We start from the raw sequence: 26,865 nt of genomic DNA on the forward strand, positions 1-26,865 counted from the left end.
ATAACAATAATAATAATGATAATAATGATAACAATAATAATAATGATAATAAAAATAAGAATAATAATATTAATAATAATATTAGAAAAATTATTTATTTAATAACTTGATAATTTTTAACTAATAAATTTTTAAATAATAATTAACACGTAATTGTAATAAAATTAAAACAAAAATAATAATTACAATAAAAGTAATGTGAATACTAAGTATTGACAATTAAAGTTGCATTAAGAAAGAACCTTCCAATCAGGGTATTCACGCTTCGTCTATGCTCTATTTAATTTGCTTGTATTTCCTTTTTTCTGCTCGTCCTCCCATTTGGTTGGTTGCCCTTTTTTTCCTTATTTTTTTTTCTATTCTATTTTTTGTTGCCCTCCGCTGGCAGCTGCATTTTTAATGACTCTGATTTATTAATGGCGGCCCGCTGATTAAAGCCTATCCGCTGAGCAATGCTCCGCCGCCCCCGCCCCCGCCCCAGCCCCCGCGTATGCCCTCAATATATAAAATTGGGCAATGCTTTTGGCGGCGTCTTCGACCTGGCAACAACAATGCGCCAAGCGTGAGGAAGGGGGAGAGAGAGCAGGGTGCCGGCAACTCTTTAGACGCGATCTAAATACGGTTTATGGGCCCCAAATATGCGAGCAGTTGGGGCTGTGCCACGGATGGCTATGGCAAAATCTGAGCTCGGCTGCTGCTGGGCGGCCAAACGCGACGACGTGCGACGCCGCTTAACTGTTTAATAACTTTTGGCTGGTTGTTGTCTGACAGGCTTTGGCTTTCGTTTTGGCCAGGACAAGCTACCCCGGGCCCGCAGCCAGCTGCATGTGGGAGACGCCAAGCGCGGACGCGGACGCGGACGAGGACGAGGACGACGACTCATTGTCTCTGGTCTATGGGAACGGCTTGAAGTTCCACGTCGTTGATTTTATTAGTCTCTAGCGAACAATTCGAAAAATTTGTACCGAGAAAAATTCTATTTTTCTTTTTTTTTTTTTTATTTGTTATTTGTTGGCGTCGCCTTGTTGTTGCCTTTGTAGCCCCCAAAAAAAAAAAAAGAAAAAGCGCTGTGCAAGCGGAGACTCGAACGTTTCTAACGAGGCTTTAGCAACTGGAATCCAATAGCAGTCGATTTTCTTTGGAATTCTTTGCCAGTTGTTGTTGTTGTTGTTGTTGCCTAACGCCGGCAAAAGGATTGCGAATTACGTATCTGCCGTTGGTTTGAGAACTGGGGATTGCGGATTCAGGATTTGTGAACTAACGACTGCGCCATGTCAGCTGCCGGGCCTAGGCGGGCTCTGACTGTGGCTGCGGCTGTGCTTCCACAACTCCTGCAGCTAGTTCTACGTATTTTCTGGCCGCCATCTAATGGCAACTTGTTAAATTGTAAAATTGGAAAACAAGTTGTTTTCGTTCCTTTTATTAGGTTGCCGCCTCAATGCGCGCGCCCCCCACAAAAGCAACATTGCCACGCCTTCGCATCCGCTGAACAGACATCAATTGCATTAGAGTAACCCATCGCATCCTTTTTCACATTCACATCCATATCCTTAGCCAGTTTCCTTCTAAGAGCAACGAAGGAGAGCTGCTGCTAAGGCGGGGAGGGGGTTGGCTTAGCGTCGGGCGTCGGTCGTCTGTCGTCTGTCGTGTGCCATGGGCCATTTAGCTTTAAATTTAACCTGTGCAACACGCACTTGCAGGCGTGAGACTGAAGGCGAGACTGTGGGCGTGGCAGGGCGTGCCAGCTTCCTTGGGAGGGTCCTTTGTGTTGAGGCTGAGGCTGTGCATGCAGCCGATGCGCCTGCAATCGAACTCGAACCCGAGTCCGGAATTCGAACCGAAATCCGCTTTGATAAATAAATGTTAAATTTCAGCTCCAAAGCAAATGCCTAATCCCCAAACCCAACTAGCTCAACACTTAAACAAGTTAGAGTTCAAGTTAAATTATAATTGTTCAATCTGTCAATCTGTCAATCAGTCAATCAGTCAATCAATCAATCTGCAGCTTGTTTCGTCACTCGCATTTAATTGATTTCAAAAATCTAACTTTTTAAAGAATTTTTTTTCTCAATTTTTTGGCTGCCGCTCACACACCTAACGTCACAGGAAATACCCTATATGCACTACGGCTAAATTAAAGGGTATATATGTATATTCAAAGAATACATGCCAAGATAGACGCAGTTAGCTCTTATAATCATCGAAATAATGTCTGAACATTGATATTTATCGATGTGAAGAAAATTAAGGTATATATCGAAGAAACAATCGAAAATTCGTTGTGCTTAAGATATAGAAGAATATATATACAGACGAGCCTGGCTAGATCAACTCGGCGTGTGCTCCTGATCATTTCACCCATTTTCAATGGGCTTGGAGATCGAAAGGCGTTATCTACGTTTTTGTTTCGCAACGAAAAGAATTTGTTGATTTCTTAAGCAGACGTAGGGAGAATCTGTGCGAGCACAAGTAGGCACTATCTAGGCACACTTGAATACTTTGGCACAGTTTTTGGGCGCACAAGTTGGCCTTAATTTGGTTTATCATTTTGGGTTCTGAGTCTTAAAGTTGCCAGCCAAAGAGCTTCATTTGGGTTGCTGTGGCAACTGCAGCAGCAGCAGCAGCAGCAGCAGCAGCAGCAGCAGCGATTGATGCCGCCTGCCCGGGACAATTACGTGAGGAACTTCAAAAGGCGGCGAGTTGCTTTTTAATTTCTCTCGCCCTCTCTCTCGCTCTCTCTCTCTGCCTGATAATGATGTTAATGTTAATGATGATGATAACGATGATAGCGTTGTTGTTGTTGTTGACGCTGCTCTTCGCTGTGTGTCAAACAGGTCGCTGCTCATTTAGCTCGCCCGTAGTCAGTCTCTGTGCGGAGTCCTTTTAACATCCTTGGCGCCGTGTTTGATTTCAAAGTATCACTGAAGTCCCTTTCAAGTGCACAGGCACAGGCACAGGCACAGGCACAGTGACCGACCAGGACACCACCCACCACCCGCTCACCCAACCCACACCCGAATACCCCTTAAGCAACCCGTTTCGCTGACTTTTGTGCTGGCAACTTGGCTGCGACTTTGGCTTTAAACGGATTTGGCAAAAGGCATGCGCTTGGCCGGCAGCTAGCGGGGCAATAGCATGCGGGGGAGGGGGGTAGCATTGCGGGAGGGTAGCAGTAGCTGGTGTCATAAAACGTCATCGTGCCTGGCGTTGACTGTTGTTGTTGACGTTTTCCATTCTCATGCGCTTTCCGTCCGCTTTCCTTTTCTTTTCCTTCCTTTTTTAAACCCCCTTCCTCCCTGCCTCGCCCGCTCGCTCGCTGGTTAGCTGAATGCAGCTGATGAACAAGTTTGTGGCCGTGGCGCCCCGCGCCGTGGCACGTAATTAGCTGCCACTTGGAGGCAGAGCAAATACACAAATAAACAAACAAAAGTGTAAAGTGCAAGACACTAAAAATGCGACAGAAAAGAAGGGGGGGGGGGGGGGGGGTAGGGCGAGGGCGAGGCCAAAGATAAAGGAAATTGCCAATGGGCAACACGCCGCGTGGTGAGGGGTGTGGCTAGTGAGGGGCGCAACGCGCCGGAAGAGGCAAAGGCAGAGGCAGAGGCAGAGAGCTTTTGTGCGTGCAACAAACTTTTTGTCTTCGTTTTCATTAATTTGGGATAAATGAAAACCACAGCCGAATGCGTGTCTGGCCTAGAACTGGCCCCAACCCATCCACCTCCCTTCCCAGCAGCAACAGTATGTGTGTGTGTGCGTGTGTGTGTGTGCGTGTGTGTGTGTGTGCGCGTGTGTGTCGGTGGAAAGGTTTTTAGCAGCGTTTACAGCCCCTGCCCCACAACTGCCCAAACAACGCATTGATTAAGTCTCAATAATAAAACAAACGAAACGAAATAAAAGCCCCAAAGCAAAAGAGGGAGTAGAAAAAAAAATAGAATCCAATTTGGAGCATTTTAAGCGCAGGTCGAATAGCTGTGGGTTTACCGTGTGTGTGTGTGTGTGTGTGTGTGTGTGTGTGACTAGCTTTAAGCATTAAGCGAATCTGTCTCAGTTAGCAATCTCTAGAGAATCCGAAAACAGCTGAAAGATAGTCTGAACAAAAATGCGGCACAAAAATCCTTTGTACTATTTCCCTTTTAAATGCTAATTACAATTCTTAAGCTTTTAAATACGTTTAAATATTGACGCTCTCTTGCTGAGCTTTAATACGAACAAAAAAAATATGAAAAATAAGGTTTTAACAGAAAACTATATGTGTACAAAAGAGTATTTGATCTTCGGCATGCCAAGGATAGTTTTTAAATGTGACGATAGAAGACGTTAAGAGTTATATATCGAAATGATTTGGATTTTTGTAAGGTATTAAAAAAAAAAAAACTATAAAGCCTGAGGACTCAACCAGGCTTGGCGAAATATCACCTAAGCCAACTGTGTTGTAATTCAAATTTATGCTATTTTTGATTCAATAGAATAAACAAAAAAAAAAAATCAAAAAAAAAAAACTGATGCTATATGGAAGCCAAGTTCGAGAGGACCTGAACAATATATACTGATATAATAATTGATGTCGCAGATGTCTAAATTAAACCCGAAAACTTTGAGCTTGTGGAAAAAAAGTATAATAATTGTGGCATGGAATGGAAATTGATTTCAGACACACTCTTAATAGGTGTGTGTGTGTGTGTATGTGTGTGTGTGTGGATGGCTTACAGCTAGAGTTTATGAGTTACTTGGCTTTGCACAGCTTAACGTTAGAGAACTTGATGCCACATATGTCTACACACACACATATATACATATATATATATGGATATGGATATGGATATGGATATGGATATGGATATGGATGTGGATATGGATATGTATGTGTAGCTGGGAATTGGCATTGTGTGTGCGCACATCACTTGAAAATTCGATTAAATGCTGCAATTTAATGCCTGTCCCGTAGGCCACACACACACCCACACCCACACCCACACACACACACACACACACACTAGAAGCAGACACACAGTTTTTGAGATAAGAACTCTAGCTCTGCATGGGCAAGCTTATGTGGATGGGGCTGGGGCTGGGGGCGGGGCGTGGCTGTGGGCTGGCAAAGTGAACGCATAATTAAATTACGCAGCAGCAGCGGCAACGAAAGAGTTAGACAAATAAGCTCAGGTATTAACCTCTGGCACGCTAACACACACCAGAGCACACACACACACATACACACACACACATACACACACACACACACACACACACACACGGACACCTGAAGCAGACAACAGCCCAAGGAGCAGCCATTGGAGCCTCCATTGTGCGCCACAGCGTTCATTAATTCGATTTCCATAACAATTTATTCATAAGACAATGTCTGGCACCGTTATTTTATCTCTGGCGATGTGCGGTAACGGTAACGCCACTTAGCTACCCAAGCCCAAGTCCTCCCCACCCCCCCCCCCCCCTTTTCAGCTAAAAGCGCCAGCCAGTCACCCCATCCACTCAGCCAAGAGCAGCAGAGTCTGCAATCCTTTCGCGCCAAGGCGAACGTCGAGGGAAACGCCATAAAATATTTTTATGTGCGAACACTCTATAAATGCGTTCAGGAGCTGCTCCAGGAGCTGTTCCAGGATCTGCTGCTGCTGCTGCTGTTGCCTTTTGCGGTTGATGCTGCTGCTGCTGCTACTGCTGCTGCTGGTGCAGTGGCTGTGGCTGTGGCAAGTGGTGCAAAAATTATCTTCAACACCTTCGAACTTTAAAATTAAATGAGGATTAGCGCCGACAACGCACAGAGCGCCCCCAGAGTAGCACACACACACACACAGCTCAGGTGTCTCTCTGCTTGCTTGCGAGTGTGTATGTGTGTGTGTGTGTGTGTGTGTCGCTGCTTTTCATTAAGGCACTTGCGGGATCTTTGCTGTCTGCCACCCGTGCCGCTTGGCCCAGCTTTAGTTTTATGCCGCTCATTTGCATTTTTTGCTGGGCATGGCTGATTTATAGACACATAGACACACACACACACACACACACACACACACACACACACACGCGCGCTGTCTGTGCAGTTTCTTAAAGCACACTTTTGCGGCTTGGCGTCACTTGGCAACCGGCTAAGCAAAAAAAATTAGCTCCAAAAAGCGCCAAAAAACCTGCCAAAATATAAATACAGAAAAAAAAAAAATATAATAATAATAATAAAAAAGCGGCAGCAGCAAACAAAAAGGCGAAAAGGCAATTACGTGGGCCATATCAGTGCGGCCACGCCCACAACAAATTAGTTGTATGCAACGAGGCGCACGGCCGCAAGTGCCTGGCACCGGGGCGGCCACGCCTCAACCCTGATTTTTGCCGGTGCAGCCCACATTTTATTGCGCCTGTCGATTGCAACATTTCCGTTTACTTGTATACCCTGTAAACATAGCAAAATGCCTAAAAAGAGCATGATGTGCTTGTACTAACCTATGTATCAGGCGAAGCGCAGCCAAGTCGATCCAGGCATCTTCGCCAGTTGGTCTGTCTGTCCGTCTCTCTGTATAAGATACGATTTGGCGAATCCTCTGGAAATATTGGACCATATATCTCTAATCATGTCAGACTGTCCGTCTATTCGTCTGTCTGTCCAAAGGATCTTGGGACTCCACTTGAATCTTTGGGTCAGGTAGACTGTCCGTCTATATATCCATAAGATCTAGAGACTCCACTGGAATTATTGAACCATATCTTTCTAGCCATGTCCGTCTGCTTATTCGTCTGTCCGTCTATCTGTCTCTCTGTCCTCCATAAGATTTGGAGACTCTCTTGCCTGTCCATCTGTTTGTCCATTATATTTGGAGACTCCACTGACTGCCCGACTGTCCGTCTGTCCATCCATAAGATTTAGAGAATTCAATGGAATCTATGTCAGACTGAGAGAGAACAAAATTAGGTTTATAGACCAGCTCAGCGGCCACTCGTTGCAGGGTATCTCCCAGTCGGGCAGCACCGACTCTCACTTGTTTTTTATTATTTTATTTTAGCATGTCATGTCTCGAGATTGAGCAGGAGGCGAAACACTTTGCCAAATTGGCCAAGAAATGCCGGCAAGTCAATAATAACAACAACAACAACAACAACAGCTGAAGCTACCCAGACGACCGTCGCGGACGCCCTTTGCCCTTTTTTTTTTTGGTTTTTGTTGGGGGTCCTGGGCTACCGCCACAACCTGCTGCAGCGCGGCTTTGGCTTAAGTTAGCTGCAGTTGTAGTTTTGGACCAGGGACAGGTGCCACACACCAATCCTTGGTCTGCTCCACGGGCAGCTTGGCTTGGGGCTGCAATTTGATTTGTTTGCCTTTGCCAAAGCTACAGCTACAGCTGCGAGTCTCATTTCAAATTAAATTAAATCAAAATAAACGAAACCAAACGGAAAATGAAAACAAATGAAACGAACTGTCATTGCCATTGTCATCGCCATCGTTCCCGCTCTCGTAGCTATCCCATTCCCAATTTAATTGTCTCTCGCTGTCTGTTACTCGTTGCTCATCAAACGTTTTTCATTGTATGTTGCCTCTATTTCATATACATTTCAAACAACAAGCCATTAAGAAGCTTACGATCGTGTTCCCTACTCGTTGCTAGTTACTCGTTATAGTGTTTCGCTGCTGACTTGCTCTTCCATCACTCGCCATTCTTTATTCGCAACTTTTCAATTATTTCTTATAACTCGCATGTTATAGCTCGCCACATATCAGTCGCTTCTCTTCATGCACTCATTTAATTTTTTCTCGCTACTTTTCGCTAGTTACATTTAACTTGCTCCCTCGTTCGCTAATCGCTTGTTATCATTTGCAGTTCGCTCGTTACTGTTTACGCTCGCTGTTCAAATCTGTAACCCATGCCACCCGCCGTAACATTACTCGATGTGCCTCTTGCTACTCGTTACTCTTCACTCACACATGCAGCTCACACACTCGCTATCACTTAAAGCTCGCTGCATAATGTTTGCACACGCAGTATTTTTCGTTGCTTCTTACTCGTCTCTTAGTACATGTTACGTTTCCCTTGCTGCGCATCGCTTACAGTTGACATCCTGCAGCATGTCACTCGTTACTTAGGACACACGGCGCACATCACTCAGCTCTTGGCCATTGTTCGAATTTCATGCTAGTGAAGCATGGGTAAACACAATTACATACATCGTACATCGTGCACATGGCATCAGTCTGAATGCGAGTCGGGAACTGGGTCTGGGTCTGGGTCCATTTGGCGGCGCCAGGAACAGTAAATGGGAGCGTAACAGAAACCGAAACAGAAACAGTGGCCAACGCGACATCCGCTTCCTGTTCCTGGGTATGGCTGGCTGGCTGGCTGGATGGCTGGTAGCCTTTCGGGCGAGCCTTTACGGCTTTGAAGCCTTTTCACAGCATTGGACAAAAGAAATGCTGACAATGTCTGCCTGTCCAGGTTTGTGTTCCGCTATTTTTCTTTCATTCCATTTTTTTTTGTTTTGCTTTTTTTTTTTTTTCAGCCCTTTTGTGTGATTCCAGCGACGCTTTTATGTGGCCCATTGGCCAGCCAGACGCTGAACGATGTTGTTCCCACTGAAACCCACACACGCACAACAAGTATTACAAATTTCAATTAGCGACATCTGTGTGGGTGTGTGTTTGTGTGCTTAAAGTCATCTATTCTCTATTAGAATATATATTGTTTCTGTTACGATGCAATTTGTTATTTAGTGAAGATTATTTCAAAGTAGGTGCACTTGTTGTTTGTCCTTTGCTATTTTTCACTCGTTGCTCTTACGTTAATTTCTTGCTCGCCATTTCTCGCTCGTCACTGATCAACAAATTGCCTATAACATATTATTGCCACACATAAACTTTAATCGAGCAATAATTTTGCTGTTATGAATTCTACTTGCGTAATTTTACTCGCTGCTTATTCACAGGAATGCCAAGCCATATATATGGACTTTGCTTTTAGTTAAATTATCTCCTTGTAATATGCTTTTCTCCCCACTCGTTCTCATTAACTTGAAATTAGAAGCGTTTTTTCACGTTTATTATTACTTTCGTTATTCGTTTTTTGTTCTCTTCATCTTTCAAGTTATCTTCGTCTTCTCAAAATAACTCGTTACTCTTCTCTCGTTGCTAATTTTTTTTCTTTATTTTTCACTCGCTGCAATAATTTTGACTTTGAATTCATTTTCAAGTACTGTTCTTCTCACGCAACTTTTCTCATATTACTCTTATCGCTCGCTTCTTTCCACTCGTTAATACTAATATCTACTCGATAATTTTGTTACTCTTTATTTAGCGTTTGCAGCTGATCACTTTATCTTTCAAGGCATCTTGAAATACCACAAATCACTCGCTACTTTTCACTCATTCCTAATTTTACTTGTTAGTTCGAACTCGCTGTCAAACGCTTTGCCTTTGAAATCACCTTCAAGTTCCCGACAGTACTCGCTACTTTCCATTCGTTACTTTTGCCTTTTTCCCCATTCGCTGCTAATAACTTGTCTGGGTGTGAATCAAATGTTTTTTCACGCGCATTAATATTTATTTATGTTTGCATTGTCCTGCTTATTATATGGCTACTAACAGTGACTTCCAGAAGTAATCGCATTTCTTTTTATTTTTTGGAAATGTTTAATTTATATTTCGTCGACTTCTTTTTCTCGGCGAGCACAAATTTTAATGCACTTCTCGGCACACAGCACGAGTCCGATGCTGGCTGCTTCCTGCCGCAGCTTCAACTTCAGCTCCAGCTCCTGCTCCAGCACCAGGTCCTGCTGGTTGCCCAGCGGGACAGCGTCACCCGGCGCCAAAACAAAAAAATAAAATAAAAATAAAGCAGAGAAAAGCGAGGCTAAATGGGAAAAACAAAAACGTATTTACCTCAAATTAAACATTATTATGCCGAGGCCAAGCACGAGGACAGGCCAGAGAATGGGCAGGACGCGGAATGGGGGATTTGGAATGGGATTGGCATTGTGACTGGCGGGGCTGGTGCTGCAGCTGAAGCTGTTCGCTGGTCATTTGAGGGCAGCCGCAGGTGGCGACCACACACACACATACACACACACATAAACACACACACACACACGCATACACGGGCACACACACGTTGACCGCAGTAAATCACGCCGTTAAATGGCGGCGACCGCTGGGCAGGCGAGTGCGCCCACTCCACTTGCCCCACCCTGGCCAGCAAGTGCCCCATCTCTGGCCGTTGTTGCTGCTCCACTGACTCTGGCAACGACATATGTGCGTCGCGCGCTTCAAGCACGTCCTGGGCACCGGGTCCTGGGTACCGGGTACCGGGTCCTGGGTCCTTGGGTTCCTGCATTTGTCGAGGCACTTCCCGTTGGCTGGTCAGCGACGCGGACGCGAGTGTGGACGCAAATGTGTGCTTTGGGCGGGTCATTCGCAGCCTTAATGACATGGCCTCACACACACACACATACACACGTATGATACACCCACACCTCTTCTCAATTCCACATATCCCCTCTCGCACTTATTCACGAGAGTTTATTTTGTAATTAACGCCTGCCGCCTGTTGCGCCTCTGCACCTAAGGCCGGGGGCGGTGCGAGCTGTGGAGGCGTGGTATGTGTTGAGGGCGCTCGTTCTTTTTGTTGTTAATGACGTTGACAGGCATTAGTGTGTGTGTGTGTGTGTGTGCGTGGGTGTGTGTATGTCAGTGTGTGTGGCGACACACACGACTAGAGATGGGTGCAAGTCGTGCGCTTTTACGCTGCAGTCGTGAATTTTCGTGCGGAAATCAAGAAAGGCAGCGAGAAGCGGCAATTATTTGTGTGTATTAAAATGCAATAGCACACTGAACTTGAAGTGAGAAATAAAGTGAGTAGACAGGAGAAAAGCAAAGTGATAAGCAGAGTAGAAAGCAAAATAAGAAGCCAAGTGATAAGCAGAGAAGCAAAGCGAGAAGTAGAATGGCAAAGTAAGTAGCAATGTGAAAAGCAAAATGAAAAGTATAATGAGTCAGAGAGTAGAAAGCAACATGAGAAGTAATGCATGCAAGGCAATTAACGAAATGAGCGAGTAGTATCCAGAAGCCGCAACACCAGATCAATAAGTGAAATCAAGCGAGATAAGCTAGGCAAGTATCATGCGGATAATCTTAACGCGTAGCCAAGCGTTAAGCGCAGCTAAATGCTGTGCGATTAGCTTAGACTGAACCATAAGTGAGAAGCGAATTCGAATACAAGAGGAAGAAGCTAGGCAATTTGAAGCAAATGAAGAAGTAATGCCATAAGCTTTGCCTCTAGCGAGAAGAGCAGAGAGAAGAGCAGAGCAGCGAGAAGCGACAGCCATTCCCAACACTTGCCTAACTTAAACGCTTCTCACTGCAATAATACTTTCGACAAAGAAAGCGCTTATCGTGCTTTAAGGCACCGCATTGCTGCAGCAAAAAGAGGCTCAGGGCCATCTCTACCACGCACACACACACAGAGAGAGAGAGAGAGAGAGAGAGAGAGAGAGAGAGAGAGAGGGAGAGAGACAGAGTGAAAAGTCTCCCATTCATTGAGTTGTTGTTGTTGCCGTGCGTCCATTTCGGGCGCTCGCTGTTCGCTGTTCGCTGCTGTCAACACCTCAGCGCAACGGCCACGCCTCGCAGCGTGAACAGCCTATGCAAAAAAGGCGTTGCAAGCGTGTCCTTGCCCCAAACTCCGGCCCCAGCTGCCATGCCGCAGTCCCATGTCCTTGTGGCAATTTGTGTAGCTCGTTATTGTCGCTGCTTTCGAGTTAATTTGCGGCATATGAACTGTGCGCATGAAATGAATTGAATGGAGTTCAGTGTGTGGGGCCGTTGCCAGAGGTGTGCGTGTGTGTGAGGTGTGAAATGTGTGGTTGTGTGGGTATGTATAGAGCGGCTCAGTCAAAGGGAGCGAGTCAGCCGCCAAGCAAACCGTTTGGGCGTCAGTTGTTGCTGTTGCTGCTGTTGCTGTCTGCAATGCCGCCACCAACAGGTGTAAATGTGAATTAATTAACCGCAAACACTATAAACAACGCCTCAGCGAACTGTGCTGTGTGCTTGTGCCTACAAATTGGCTTGACGTTTTGCTAAATTGAAATGAAATTCATTACGCGCCGGGCTTTTGTAGGCAGCTCGCGTCCGCTAGACAAATTCTCAAATTGCCAGCAACAACAGAGGCAACAGCAACAATATGTCTCAAAAACTTGAATGGCAACAAACAGCAAAAGAAATCAAGTGGATATTATGATGGCACAGCTGTGGTGTGGGGTAAGCAGAGCGGCAGGGAAGGGGGGGGGGAGGGAGGAGAGCGGTAAGCTGAGGTGGCAGCAACTCGAATGTCAGCCAAAGTTTCTGTTGCTGCCACTGTAGCTGGCTTGGGTCGCCTCGATTTCAAGTCAATTCAAATCAAATCATTTGGAAGCAAATCATTTGATATGTTGCGGCAATTGACAAACTCCGAATGCGGGGGCGTGGGAGGTCAGTGGGCGGGGCAGCAGCACACATTTACAATTGCTCAATTCAATTTCCGTTCGAGTGCGTCGCCAGCAAACGACGTCGGCAACTTGATCTCCCGTTGATGATGACGGCGCCAAACTGTCGCTCAGCCGGTAAAATGGCAAAATGGCAAATGTCGAAATGTTGAAATGGCAAATGGCATTTGGCATTTGCCAAACGGCTGCCAAAAGCCAGCTAAAACGGCGGCTAAAACGGCCCAAAGGACGCGTCGCGGGCGCGCGCTCCAGCAACCCGCACAGGTGAGTGGCTTTAATGTGCTCGTTACAGCGCGGCGGATGTGGATTACGCCCGGGCCACTCAGCCAGTGGAGTAGCTAAGGGGGCGTGGGTGGGGTGGCTGGTGGTTGTTCCGCCCAGAACTCTGTCACAGTTCACGCAGCTACCCACGCTGGGCTGCTGCTGCTGCTCCTCAATTGCCTTGCACTTGATTTGCTACCTTATTGAAATCAAATAGGCATTGAAATTGCCTACTCACACCGCCACACCGACGTGCTATACTCTAGCCCAGTCTAGGGTAGCTCGCCAAGTGCATGCATATGTGCCAGTTCAACGCTTCACAGGCAGTTATATTGCATTAGGTATTTCCTAACAGCTTGTCAACTTAACGTTAGGCAAAAATGAGCAACAACTCAGCGAAGATTGAGCATCGTTCAATTCTTAACAGCGAAATATTGCCAGGTGGCAGCTCTGTCATTCTAACTTCATGTTAAATATTTAACAGGCAGTTGCTAGCCAAATTGTGAGAGCTTAAATAGAAAAGGCGTGAGTTAAAAATAACTAAAGCGAGTATGACAACATGACAAGATGCCTGTCAACTTTGACAGACAAAAACGGATAAAGGAGAAAGAGAGAAAGAAATAGAGAGAGGGCGCGAGAGAGAGCGAAAGAGCGGGCGAACGAAAAAGTGAGAGAGAGAGTGGGAGAACGAGATAGACAGAAAGAGGGTAAAAAACAAATATTCAGATAAATCTATACAAAAAAAAACAGATCTATGCATATGAGACATTAAGAGATAGAGAGATAGAGTAAAATAAAACCTAACCCGTGATTTAACTACCAGTTAAAAGTTGGTAGTTCAGCGATCTCTAGCTCATTGAGCTGCAGTCGGCGCACTTATCGGCGCATATTTACGCCCTAGTTAGGGCATCTGGTATTCGAGATGCTTGGGTGGCCGTTGGTTTGCATTTGCTATTTAGCTGATTTTATTGTCGTCCCCGCAACGCTCTGTTATTTTTATTATTGGATAACATTGCCCGATTACGCGCACTTGAATCGATTTATTGTTATTGAGGAGCCGAGCGTAAGGAATACATTTTCTAGCCATAATTACAAGTGCTTCCCATTTGTCTTAATAGAGGGGTGCGGGGGCGTGGGCATCGAATTGGGCCCATGAGCAGGTAAAATCGCGCAAGTGGGCGGTGTGGGCGGTGTTGGCGGTGTGGGCGGTGTGGGCATGGTGCCCTTGAGCCGTTGAGTTACATTTCACTTAGCCGAACAGCAGTTGAAGCCAATTCGCAATCATTTGGCTGGTTGCCCCTGGCCAGGCAAATGATTCGGATTTTGCTTAGCGGGATTTTTGCCTATAATCATTTTTTTCTTCTCTTCTTCCTCTTTTCCTTGCAGGGCATGGTTGGGGCAAGTTTTTGGGGCTTTTGGTTATTATTTAATTATTTGCTCATGGCAATTCCTGGCGGATTCTCATCGCTGCTTCTGTTTGCTTTAATTTCATTTCGTTGCCGCTGCCAACCGCAGGACTCAGCCCCCTCCCACCACCCGCAGCCCCTTCCATGCTACTTGGCAGCGCTGCGGCAATCACATTTCAGTTCATCATTAGCGCAGACATTGACAGCGACGTGGCTGAGAGGTGGCTCAGCCGGAGTCGGGCACACGGTCGGCGTTGGCGGCCAAAACGTGGCGGCTAGAGCCCTCATCATAGTTTCGCAATTATGAGCGGCCAATGGGCGGGGATCTCCTCTTCTCAATCAATCATAATTAGCGTGAATTGCAATTATTGCTGCATAGTTTTTCGGGCTAGCCAAATTGCAACTGACGTGCGGCCTAATAAGGTTTGTTGCCTAAATGGAATTCCAGCTGCCAGTTGCTGTTGTTCTTCTTCTTGTTGTTGTTGTTGTTGTTGCTGTTGTTCTTGTTGTTGCTAGGCTATACGTATACCTCGGATCATCCATAGTAGTAAGCAAGGATCCAGTTAGGCATTTGCAAAAGCCCAACATAATTTAAGGAATCAGCTAAAGTGGCCTTAATAAAGTGAGCTAAACTTAAGTCAAGCCAGAAACACTTCAAAGTAATTCTGGTTTTTCAATATCATGAAAACTATTTTTCATAATATTTGTTTTTTCAATAAACTTTTCAAATACTTTCTAGAAAAGCTCACCAGCGAAGCTAGGTTTGTTCAGGCTTGGCATTAATTGAGATCAGAAAAAACGAGCCAGTCTTCAAGGGCTGCGATTCTCAAAACTTCGTGCTCAGTTTGCCTGGCGCGTGCCAAAGAATAAATATAGACAGCCTTGTATTTGATTTAATTAACAATCTTCAATACTATTCTTTAATATACTTAATATTAAATTTTTTCATTTATTTTTAATTTTAACTGATTTTCCAGGCTCTTTGCCTGATGGTAAAAATACAAGAAATAAACATGTATCATAGCTGAAAATTGAACCGGCAACCTTTTGCTTGCTAGTTCGACGCTCAGACAGAAATGCTAAGCAACACAGACTCATCTCGTCAGCTTGTTTTCGGTGCTTGTCATTCGAACTTTGACCAACGTTTACCAACACTTGCAGCTCGAGTTTTCCAAAGAACTGTACTCACTTGAACGAAATGGAATCTTCAGTAGAAATGTCAGCTTCAGTTCAGTGCGTCCGTCAGGACAAGGTCTTTTATATAGATATGCACATAATATTCACATATTATGCACGAAAAATCATATGTTTTATTAGAAAGAACATAAATGCTCATTTTTGTTCAACATTTATTGGCTCAATATTTAGTTTGCTTGCGTTCACGTAGTGTGGAACGCAGCTGGCTGCAGGAGGCGAGGTCCTGCTAAGGACTCGTCTTACTGTTACCGATAATACTTGGTATGCAAATTTGATTTGTTGTGCCCCGGCACGCGGTACGTGAGAGAGCGTCCATTGGCCCCGAGGAGCTGCCGAGCAAAAGGGACACAGGACCAAAGACCAAAAGACTAAGGACCCAGCCGGGTGGCTTGTGCACTTTGTAACTGGTTGTGTAAACACTCCAAAGAAAGCTGCCAAAGCAGCCAAAGCAGCAGCCACGTTCAGGTCCGTTACAGTAAGAGGCAAAAAAAAAATAAGTAAAAAGGGCACGCCGAAAGGGTCAGGACTGTCAGTCAGTTAAGGACAGCCGGAGCAAGTGGCCGGGCAGAGAGGAGGAGGCGGTGTGGGGGGCATCACATGACGCGGCGGTGGCGGCGGCGGCGGCCGCCTTGGCATTCAACTTGTCGTGGTAATTGCGTAGCATTTCCATAGATTAAGGGATTTACTCAACTGCTTTCACTTGGCGTCACCGATACCAAACAGGACACAAGCCCAAAGACAACAGAAACGGAGAAAGCAAAAAAAAATAGAGCCCAGGAAAATTTGAAGGCATCGCTGAAACTGAAACCAGAGCAAGGAAAATTTTTCGGCACGCACAAAAAAGCAAAAAAAAAAAAAGGAAAGTAGCAAAAAAAAAAAAGAAAATGCTGGAAGTGTAGTAAAACGCTTGTGTTAAATACTTTTATTGAGATGGTAAGCCTTTTTATTAGCTCAGACCTAAATAAACAAGCCGAGGCGAGCGGGTCGGACATGGAGCTAAAGCCCTAGCCTACATTTCAGCTAGCGGGGGCTTGGGGTATAGGTTTTCAGGCTGGGCGGGTGGGGTCAAAGCCATAGCGAAAGGGGTTGTGCCTCAGCCATGGGAATGTGCCTTTTATCTGTTCAAGGGAAATGGCGGAAGGGGGGGCTGTGGGGGTCAGCGCTGGGTCGGCTTGAGGCCGCCGTTTAACATACTTTAAACATGTTTTGCCAGCCTGAAATAAACATTAACCCCCCCCCCCCCCCAAACGGCACCCCCCCTTCCATTGACCCACCCAAAAAATAAGGCTCACAATGCGTTAAATTCGTTGAAATTAAGCAGCTAGGCGACAAAATTTAAATAAAAATAAAAATAAAAAACAAGCAAACAAACACCAACAAAAAGAGCGCGAAACCAAAGCAGTTAAAATAACAGAAAAAAAAACAAAAAAATTCGAGCAAATTAAATGGCAGCTCGGAATTAACCAATAAAGATGAGATTGTCGCACTTAAAGGCCCATAGAACGATTCCAAAATGATTAGCAAATTAAGGTGTGATCATAAAAAGAGAAAAACGCATTAATAGAATCTATATGTCCAGAGTAATTCATTAGAGCAGCAGGAGATTCAAACTGGATTCCTCAAATAACATTCCCATTATGGCCCGATAGCTAATGGGAGTGCTTGAAAGCCAGCTGCTTTCGTGCTAACGTTTACGAATGACGTGTGAAGCATAAGTGAGAAATCAAATATACAGTTGACATCGAACATTGAACACTTGAATTTGGGGAGTTTCCGTGAACTATTAAGTCTGACATTTTACCCATTTACGCATTTAGGAACCAACATGAACTGTGTCTGCATAGAAAGGATAAAGCTGATATATTGAATCCCGTTCAACCTGAACCAGTATTTACAACTACTATAACAGATCTGTCCTTTGGCTGCTCAAGATATTCTTAGAGCCGGCTCGACTGAAGGAGAATACATTAAAAGAGAAGGAAGATTTTGTAAGAGGGCAGACAACTTACAAGACAAACCAAAACAAACTAAAACCAAGCAAAGAATATAAATCAACTTGAACTAAATTTTTAAGTTTTACATTTTTTTAAACTTTCTTTTCCAAATATATAGAATAGAAATAATAATAATTATGTTAATAATAGCTTTAGTAATTAAAATAATAATAATAATAATGATAATGATAATAATAATAATAATAGAAGTAATGATAATAATGACAATAATAATAATATTAATAATAATAATAATAATAATAATAATGATAATAATAATAATAATAATAATAATAATAACATAATAATAATAATAATATAATAATAATAATAATAATAATAATATTTATTAATAATAGTAAAATTGATAATATTTTTTCTATTTATGTTTTTTTTTATCTTTCTTGAATTCCTTGTCCTTCGCCGTGATTTAAAGCGTCTTGAAATCTTGAAATTGTTTTAAAAGTCGCAAGCCACTGCCCAGGGCGAGCATAAACCCCCCCCCCCCTCCGTCTACCCTTATCCGCTTCTTCATTATTCATTTGTGTTTTGTCTGTCGATCGGTTAATGTTTATGTGTGTGTGTGTGTGTGAGGAGCTTTTAAGTCTTAGATTTGAAGCCAGTGCGAACACCGACAACAACAACAAGCAGCAGCACGCACGCATTTAAATCAAATTTGTGTGTGTGTGTGTGTGGGTGCGAGAGAGAGAGAGAGAGAGAGAGAGAGCAAGAGCAAGAGAAAGTCATAAAGTGTTGTTTAATGGCATTTTTCATCCATTACTTACCGTTATTATGCTAATGAGGTCGTTACGCGTATTTGTGTGTATATTTTATTTATATTGGATTGTGCGTGAGTCCTCGCACACGCACACACATGACAGCACACACGAGTGTATAACTGTATATATATACATGTATATGTGCGCACATTTAGACATCATCAGCAGCAGCAACAACAGCAACAGCAACAGCAACAACAACAACAACAATTTTGCATATATTTCGTTCGCGTTTGCTGTTGTTCTGCCCTGTGGGCGACTTTGCGTGTGTGTGTGTGGGTGTGTGTTGTGTGTTGTGTGTCCTGTAACTGACTGTCACCCCCCACCAACACCTACAACCCCCCCCCCCCTCCCCACCCACGACAGTTGCCATTCACTTATTTTTGTGTGGCTAATTGAGTAGCTTGCTGTCATTTGTTAAATTTTCTATGGCATAATTTCAGTCGCGTCGCTTTAAATGGCAACGCTGGCAGCGCTTTAACGAGCAGCGTTGCCACACCGCACACGCACACACAGACGCGCACGCACATTGCTAACAGCCCGCACATTGATATGAGCCATTGTTGTTGGCTAAGGCCCAGCGGCAATAGCTGTCCCGTTATGAACTAGCACAACAAAAGCGGAAAGAAGACGCAGCAGCAGCAGAGCTCACAACAAATGCAAAGTGCAAACAGAACGGGCCAACAGCATGGAACTGCGCTTAGTGCGTGGCCAGGTTGGGGCTGGAGCTGGCCATAGGGCGGGGTTAGATCAAGTACGGTGTGTGGTATACGACTGTGGATTATGGAACATAATGGAAACCGTTTGGGGCCATTAATAAGACGCAGATAGAGCATGAATCTATAGTCGGCTATATCCTTGAGTGCCAGAGTAGGGTATCCCCTTTGGCCAGCACAATTGTTTAAATAATTACACACTTTATTGTGCGCCCAACTTTTCATCGCATTCTCATATCGCAAAGTGAGGTCTATAAAATTACCAATTCGAATTAAAAAATGGCTGTCTCCTCGAATTTTATAAACTAATTAAATTACCATTTCGAAATAAAGCATACATTAGTGGAAATCTCTTTACATGCAATCCAAAATTGACTCTGACGTTGTTAACGAAATAATTAAATTACCATTTCGAAATAAAAGCACACATAAGTGGAAATCTATTTACATGGAATTCAAAATACAGACTCTTCATAGTGTTCAAAATAATTAAATAACCTTTCCGAAATAAAGTATACATAGTTGGAAATCGGCTTACCTGGAATGAATATTCCTGACTTCTGTAGAATTTCAGATGTATTTCACATTGTCCAAGTCAAAGTTGGGATTTGTTCACAAGACTTTTCTGTAAGAAAATTAATTTTTTTTTAATGAAAATTGTGTAAAGCGTATGATTTCTTTTCTCTTAAACAAACTCTGCAGACAATAAGTAAAAGCCATGCGTAACAACAGATAGTAAGTACATAGCAAATGTAAATTCCATGCTAAACAGCTGTAAACTTAACAGCTTCTGCTTATGTTATTAACAGTTGTATGGCTTTTAAGTGTTTTCTTGATAGAAACGGACTTTTAATAATTGTTAGACTTAAATTTCTGCCAGTCAAATTGTCTCTGTGGCCTATGGTTCAATGATAACTAGCAAAATGCTAGTCGGCGGCCAGCAAACACTTGGGCAAGCTGAGTGAGGGGTGAGGGTTGGTTGAGGGTTGAGAGAAGGGGAGCGGCCGCGGTTTGGTGCGCCGTCTTTTGCAAACTTTTGCAGCTGAATACGTAAAATGTTTTGGTAAATGCGTCCCAAATGTCGTTGACGAACGCAGCGCAATGTTGGGGCCGAGGGGTAGGTGCGGCGGCAACGCAAACGATTTGCAGGCAGTAAGTGTAGGTGATCGCAGCGGGGGCATGGAGGTAGAAGGGGGGACTGGCTTGCGCGGCATTTCATTCGATTCGCGGCTAAATAAGTTGGTTGCCAGCGGGCATGGATGGAGACCAAGGCGCAAGGACAAGCGCCAGCAGTTGGACTAGGCAATAGATGGTGCGGATGGGTGTGGGGTGCTGTCTTGGTGTCTTCGGGGATTGAGGGGCTGGGGGATTGGGGCTGGAGTCCTGTTTAGACTGGGTACGCTGAAGCGCGGTCTGTGGTCGCTGGTCGCTGCGGTTGCTCTCGCTGTTGTTGTTGTTGTTGTTGTTGTCTATTGCAGCTGTTTGGATTGTTGCGCCTTTTTGGCACACAACCACCCCCCAACCACCCCCCCTCTCCCACCCCCCCCCCAACCACCCGTCGCGCGCGCTTGGCACTTCTTAAGCACTTTCTTGTCCTGCGGTGGTCGTTTGTTTGTCGTGCACATAAATCCTAGCGCTAGTTGTCCCAAAGGCACTGCCACTGGCAGCCCACGGTGACAGTTGTGCCATGTACCAGTTCCTCGCTCGCTCCTCGCCGCTTCCCCCATCCATTCCCTGAATGCCCAGCTCGGCCGGCACTGTCTAACCACCTGCCCAGTCTGTGTGTCACAGCCAAGTGGTTGCTGCTGCTGCTGCTTCAGCTGCTCGTCCTGTTTGCGCGTGTAAACCGCATACTTAATTATGGAATTCGCTGCCGCTGCAGCCATCCGCCCCGCACAGTACCGCACCGCACCGCACCACCCCAATGCCAGCGTCTGTCCCACCTGGTCGCGAGTCGCAACAGCTGTGTACAAAACATTCTTAAAGCTACTTTCAATAAACCAAGCAAACTGTAAATTGTAAACTGTCAACTGTAGAGTCTAGACCAGAACTTCCAGGGCCTGTTGCTGCTGGGAGTTCGAGCCCGGCCTGGCCTGGCCTGGCGTCAGCTGCTTATGTTAAGGATTTCTTAATCGGGCATTCTAATGAATGTCATAAATTGATGGCGCCCTCAAGGCCTGTGCACTGACGATTGGCTTCGTTTTGGCGCCTCGTGATTTCCAATTGTGTCTGCCAGACGTGCTGGACCCCGACCCCGACCCCAACCCCGCCCTGCTCCCGCCGACAACCGACAGCCCTCAGCAGTGAAGTGGTCAAGTATAAAGTTGAGTTCTGTGTTGAGTTTTGGCACTTGTAGACCGAAAAAAAAAAGAATAGTAGAGAAATAAAAATAAAATAAAAATAAATAATATATAGACAGTACGGAATGTCGCTTGTCGATTGTTTTCGTGCGCTCTCTGACATCATCATTTTAATCATTGAACGGACCGGACAGAGTCGCCCCTGCACCACTTCAACCACTGTCCATTTTGTACACCCATGTGTGTGTGTGTGTGTGTGTGTGTGCGTGTGTGTGTGCCTGACTGGTGCTGTCAATTCTTTTGCTGTTACTTTGCCGATAAGCCAACAGCTACAACTCCCCATCCACTGGCTGCCACACAGGACTTGAGGACTTGAGGACTTGAGGACTTGAGGACCGGCCAGCTCCAGAACTATGGGACTTTGGGTCTCTCGGAGTCTGTGCTGTAAGTCATTGGACACATGCGACATGCACGCTACAAGATAATCACATTAAAAATACTTGACCAGCTTGCTGGCCCTGATGCCTACCCACATCAATATCAATCCAGACTGACCCGATAAGGTCCACCCTGCCATTCGGCTGCTTATCTCTACAACTGACTATATCATATGTATTGGCAAATTGCAAGATCTGCTTCATAATAATAATATTTCGACTGTCTGTCAACTGCCCGCCTCTTGAGCCATCACTCCCCTGGGCTAAGCACCCCCTACCCCCATTCCCATTCCGATTCCCATCCCCATTCTGTTGCGCGGATTGCCTATTGTGCTCATTATTTCATTTAGGGCTTTTATTGTTTTTCGCATGCCATTAGTCAGTTTTGATTTAGAGGGCGCGGGGTGGGGTGGGGTGGGCTCTGCGGGCAGCGTTAACAATAAAAATAATAAAAACAACTGTCGCTCAACTTAATAAGAAACAGCAAAATAAAAAAAAAAAAAATAAAAAAAATAAGGAGCCAAGGCAAATGAAATGAACAAACCCCCAAGACCCAAACCGCCCCCCCCTCGCCCATAAGGCCAGGCTCAAAAGTGAAAAGAAAATCATTCGAAATGACTGTAAAAACAATGAAATTAGGCCGTCGGACTGAGAAATCTAATTATTCATCCCCTTGTTGCCGACCTGCAAATACGAATTTCAAATTGGAATTCTGTTTTTTTTTTTTTTTTTTTTGGCAGCCCCAACCACCAAGCGCGCTGCCCGTCTGGCTTGCTTTTGCCATTTTATATATATATATATATATCATTTTTTTGGACTTGAAATTGTTGGCTCCTTAGTGGAAAATAATAAAGCGCCACATTTTGGCACTAGCGTGGCGTCTTGGCCCCATTGCCGGTCCGTGCGCCACTGAGCAGCGCATTCCGAATGCGCCCCATTAAGTAGAACCTAGTAGCACAGTCGCTGGGCCACAAACATTTTTCGGACTTACCCCCGCGCCCAGCTTGACGCATGCGCCCAACGTTGCATGCGTCGGCAGCCAGAAGGACTTCCCACTTTTTTGTTTTTTTTTTTCGTTTTTGGTCGGTGGCCACAGTGAGCGCCGCCTCCATATGGTTTTCCCATTGGGAGGCGGCACACAGCAGTAGCAGCAACAGCAACAGCAGCAGCAGCGGCGGCGGCGGCGGCGGTGGCAGCAGCAGCAGCAGCAGCACCAACGCTTGCGCCTCTCGAGCGCCGCATTGATTCGCCCTCGCTCGCACTCGCTCTCACTCTGACGCCCAGTTCGCGCTGGCTCGCTCTTTGGCCTAGGGCGGACTGGGATGGGCTGGGCGGGTGTTCTAAATATATAAGCTGTGCACATATAGCTAGGCTCGCCTTATGCTATACATATGTGCTGCAATCCAAATCCCACCCCAAACCCCACCCCCTCTTGTGCTGCTGTTATTTAGGTGCCTTGGCCCTGGTTACATATTACATAAAATACCTTTTTGCAATCCATCAAAGGCAGCTAACCGCTCGGCGCACCACCACGAATGGCCACGCAGCTGCCGCTGCTTCATTGAACTGCACAAATTTTATGCCCCTACACGCCCTCACGCCACACAGTCCGTCCCCGCCTACATCCCTTGCCCATTATGCCGTGCAGCCTTCATTGATATTTGCGCCCAATTAATTAATCAGCTGCGGCGGTCGCTTTAAAGCCGTGCTTTAAGCTTGTCCAGGCGACAAAAATAAAATAGAAGCGCCAGAGAAATGCATAAAAATGGCCAAACATTTGTTGGAAAATGCGCTGGAAAAGCAAATTTTCAATTATGGCCTCGCAAAAAGTTTTCAACCGGCGAAAGTTCTTCAAAAACTTTTCGCGACTTTTACTTTAATTTCTGCCAGGCGCTCTCTCGCTTGCTCTCCCCCCTCTCTTTCTCTCTCTCTCTCTCTCTGTGAGTTTTTGTTGTTGTTTTTATTTTGAGGTCTTTAAGTTTTGTAGAGTTCATTGTCGTAGGGCAGGTGCAACGGCCTAAGCGCTAAGGCAACTCTGGCTAAAAGAAAATAGCGGAAATAAATGTTAATTTTTTTGTCTAAAAGGTCAGAGAGCAAGTCAAAGGGTAGTCAGGAGGTTAGTGAACGGATAGTCGGGGGATAGGCGCGGAATAGTGGGGGTTAGTATGCGGGAAGGTCAGCGGGAAGGTCAGGGGGTTAGTCAGGGGTAGTCGGGGGGTAGTCGGAGGAGAATCAGGGGGTATTCAAGGGGTTAGACAGATGGTAAGTCAGGGGCTAGTAAGAAGTTAGTCGAGGATAGTCGGAGGATAGTCGGGAAATAGTTTTAGAATTGTCTCGGGATAGTCAGGGAATTGTCAGAGGGGTAGTCACGGATCGAAAAAGAGGGATAGTAGGGGATAGGCGCGGTACAGTGGGCGGTAAGTAAGAGGATGGTCGGGGGAAAATCACGGGATTGTCATATATTAGTCAGGGGGGTAGTCAAAAGGAGAATCGGGGAAGAGTCAGAGGAAGAGTCGGGGAAAGAATCGCGGGAAGAATCGGGGGAAGAGACGGAGGATAGTCAGAAGCTAGTCAGGGCGATAGTCGGAGGGAGAGCCTGGGGATAGTCGAAGAGTTAGTCAGTGACTAGCCAATGGGGCTAGTCATGGCTCGAGTCGAGGGGATAGTCAGGGGTTCTTTCATGATGGTAGTTAGGGCAAGTACTAAGTCGGGGGTGGGGGGGGTAGTCAGGGGGGGCATGTTTTATTTGGCACTGCAGCGCCATAAATTCAATCTATTTCGAATTAATCGATTATATATACGCGCTGGCAACTCTGTCGGCATTGCGTTTCCGTTTCCGCAACAGGAAGGCATTTTAACACACACGCACGCAGCAAAGGGTTAAAGATTTATTAATAACATGCACACAATGCGCGGCCAGGGGCAGTTCCTTCGAGGATCAACAAACCCCGTTGACTTACTCGTGCCCATTCCCATTCCCATTTCCATTCCCATACCCCTCCCCACCCCTCCGCCCCTTGCAAGCTATTTTTGGGGCGCTGCTGGTAACGAGCGGAACAAACGGCCCGACTTAATAGAGCCTTTGGCCGGAGTTGGGCCCTGCTTAGAACTATTTCAGTTTGCACCCAACCCCGAAGCACGCCCCAGCCACGGGTTTTCGCTTTTCGGCGTGGATCACTGATTTTTATAACGTGACAACACGCAAAGTCACAAAACAGACATTCTTTTGGCAAGCGTTTCTTTTCGATGCCATCGCATTGATTGGGTCGACAGTCGCCCCTCAACATAACCCTTGCTGACAGCCAGCCAGGTAAACAGAGGTGGGTGGACCTGGGCCTGGGCCTGAGCCTGGGGTTATCTGCGCCTGCAGCTCGCCCTAACATAGAAATCAATGTATTTCATTAATGGCAAAATGTGTGCCGGCTCTAATAGGCTTTATTGCCCATTGTTATTATTAATATTGGCATGCAACAAGGTCGTCGCGTTCCAGCCCCCCCCCCCCCTTCCCTTCCCTCCCCGGCCCCAGACGAGTCCGCCAGTTAGTCAGCCAGTCACGCTAAGCCGGGCAAGCTTTAGGCACCAGCGTCACTTTCAGCACCAGCTGGATTAAACGTGCATTTGAGGCAGACCTAAAGACGCCAAAGGCAATACTATTATGACTGTCAAAATTAACTGGTAGTCAAGTAACACTAACATGCATGTCAACATTAACTGGTAGTCAAGGCTGTATATTGAAGTAAATAAAATATGGTATGTCAAATATAGAAATCAGAGAATATTTAATCTGCCGAAGTTAACCTGGAAGAATAATCTTCTTAGCATCCTAGATTTAATATCCTCGCAGACATAAACAAGTAAGAGGTTCTAGTCGGGAGCTCCCGACTAGGGAATACCCTGAACCCTCTTATTCCAACAGGCGATAGGTATAAAATGAAAGATACTTGATATATATATACTATTCTAGAAGCTACATGTTAAGTTTGGTGACTCTAGCTCTTATTATTTGCCAAAATTGCTCGAAAAACAGGATTTCGATATCGATTTCTATTGATTACTTGGAAACGGGGCAAGTTATGGAATATCGGAAACAAACTCGATATGCGCGGGGACTACAGCTAAAATTGCGTTCATACATACGGACGGACTGACAGACGGACAGACGGACAGACAGACAGACAGACAGACAGACGGACATGGCTAGATCGACTCGGCTATAGATGCTGATCAAGAATATATATACTTTATGGGGTAGGAGATGCTTCCTTCTTCCTGTTACATACATTTGCACAAATACAATATACCCTGTTTACCCATTTTTAATGGGTTCAGGGTATAAAAATATCATTTATACATATATATACGGGTATATATATTTCATGAAAAAAATATATTGATAAAGAAAAACAATATTATTATCCTGAATAAGAAAAAAATTTAATTGCAGATATCTAACAGAACTAAGTAGCCCGGGTATCTTCGAATCTGTCATTCTGGTTCTCTGTAGAGAGAACAACAAAACAGATATCCAAATATGTAGGAAAAACAATTTTAATAATTTAGTTCAAGTCGATTTAAATTCTTTGCTTGGTTTTAGCTTCATTTGGTTTTTCGTGTAAGTTGTCTCCCCTACTACAAAATTCCTCCTCTCTTAATGCATTCTCCTTCAGTCGAGCCGGCTCTAAGAATATCTAGAGCAGTCGAAGGACAGATCTGTTATAGTAGTTGTAAATACTGGAGATATCTCCAGGTAAGTTGGCAACGCTGTTCAGGTTGAATAGGATTTAATGTACCTTAGCCTTAACCTTTCTACCTTCAAATATCAGACTAAATAGTTCAAGGAAACTCCCCAAATTCAGGTGTTCAATGTACGATGTCAACTGGATAGCGTGCTGCAAGACTGCTTCTTTCTTTGAATACTATAATAAGTTTTATCAACTGTTTAATTAGATCGCATCAACTAGTAAAAATCCCAGCAGGAACTTAAAAACTAAGCTGATTAACAGCAATGGTGTTTTATAAATGCATTAAATCGGGAGTTTCCATTGGCACCGTGCAAATATTTTTTGTGCCAATCTACCTTTACGGACGACTATATAAAATTTGGACATGGACATGCTCATATCGCCCTATTACCTACTGCTAGTCGACCTTTTAGATATGCGTTAGCTATGTGACTGATTCTTAAGCCTTTGCTTATCCATGCAGATGGTATTATGCCCTTCAACTGATCCATAAGTATGAGTCCCGAAAATCACTCAAGAAAGAAAACTTAACATCTGACCAGTCAAATTCGGAGCACTGTTTCGAATA

The 26,865-nt window shown here is 45.0% G+C and overlaps 2 long non-coding RNA genes across 4 annotated transcripts in view; one reads left to right on the forward strand and one right to left on the reverse strand.

Moving 5' to 3' along the window:
- LOC135428747 (uncharacterized) overlaps nucleotides 1-26,865 on the reverse strand; it is a 123,782-nt gene that overhangs the window by 23,917 nt on the left and 73,000 nt on the right. For both annotated transcript variants that reach the window (XR_010436305.1, XR_010436304.1), the window contains exon 3: nucleotides 19,357-19,443. This is a non-coding gene — a long non-coding RNA (uncharacterized LOC135428747). The remainder of the gene's footprint in view (nucleotides 1-19,356; nucleotides 19,444-26,865) is intronic.
- Nucleotides 26,045-26,546, forward strand: LOC135428775 (uncharacterized). 2 transcript variants are annotated; one of them, XR_010436316.1, is made up of 2 exons: nucleotides 26,045-26,302; nucleotides 26,351-26,546. It is a non-coding gene; the product is annotated as an uncharacterized LOC135428775 (long non-coding RNA). The 2 variants fall into 2 exon arrangements; XR_010436315.1 differs by having other exon boundaries at nucleotides 26,379-26,546.

The sequence above is a fragment of the Drosophila montana genome, unplaced genomic scaffold, assembly GCF_035044405.1.
Source record: "Drosophila montana isolate Dmon_TW-CO22-7 unplaced genomic scaffold, ASM3504440v1 contig_2534_1, whole genome shotgun sequence".
Taxonomy (NCBI): domain Eukaryota; kingdom Metazoa; phylum Arthropoda; class Insecta; order Diptera; family Drosophilidae; genus Drosophila; species Drosophila montana.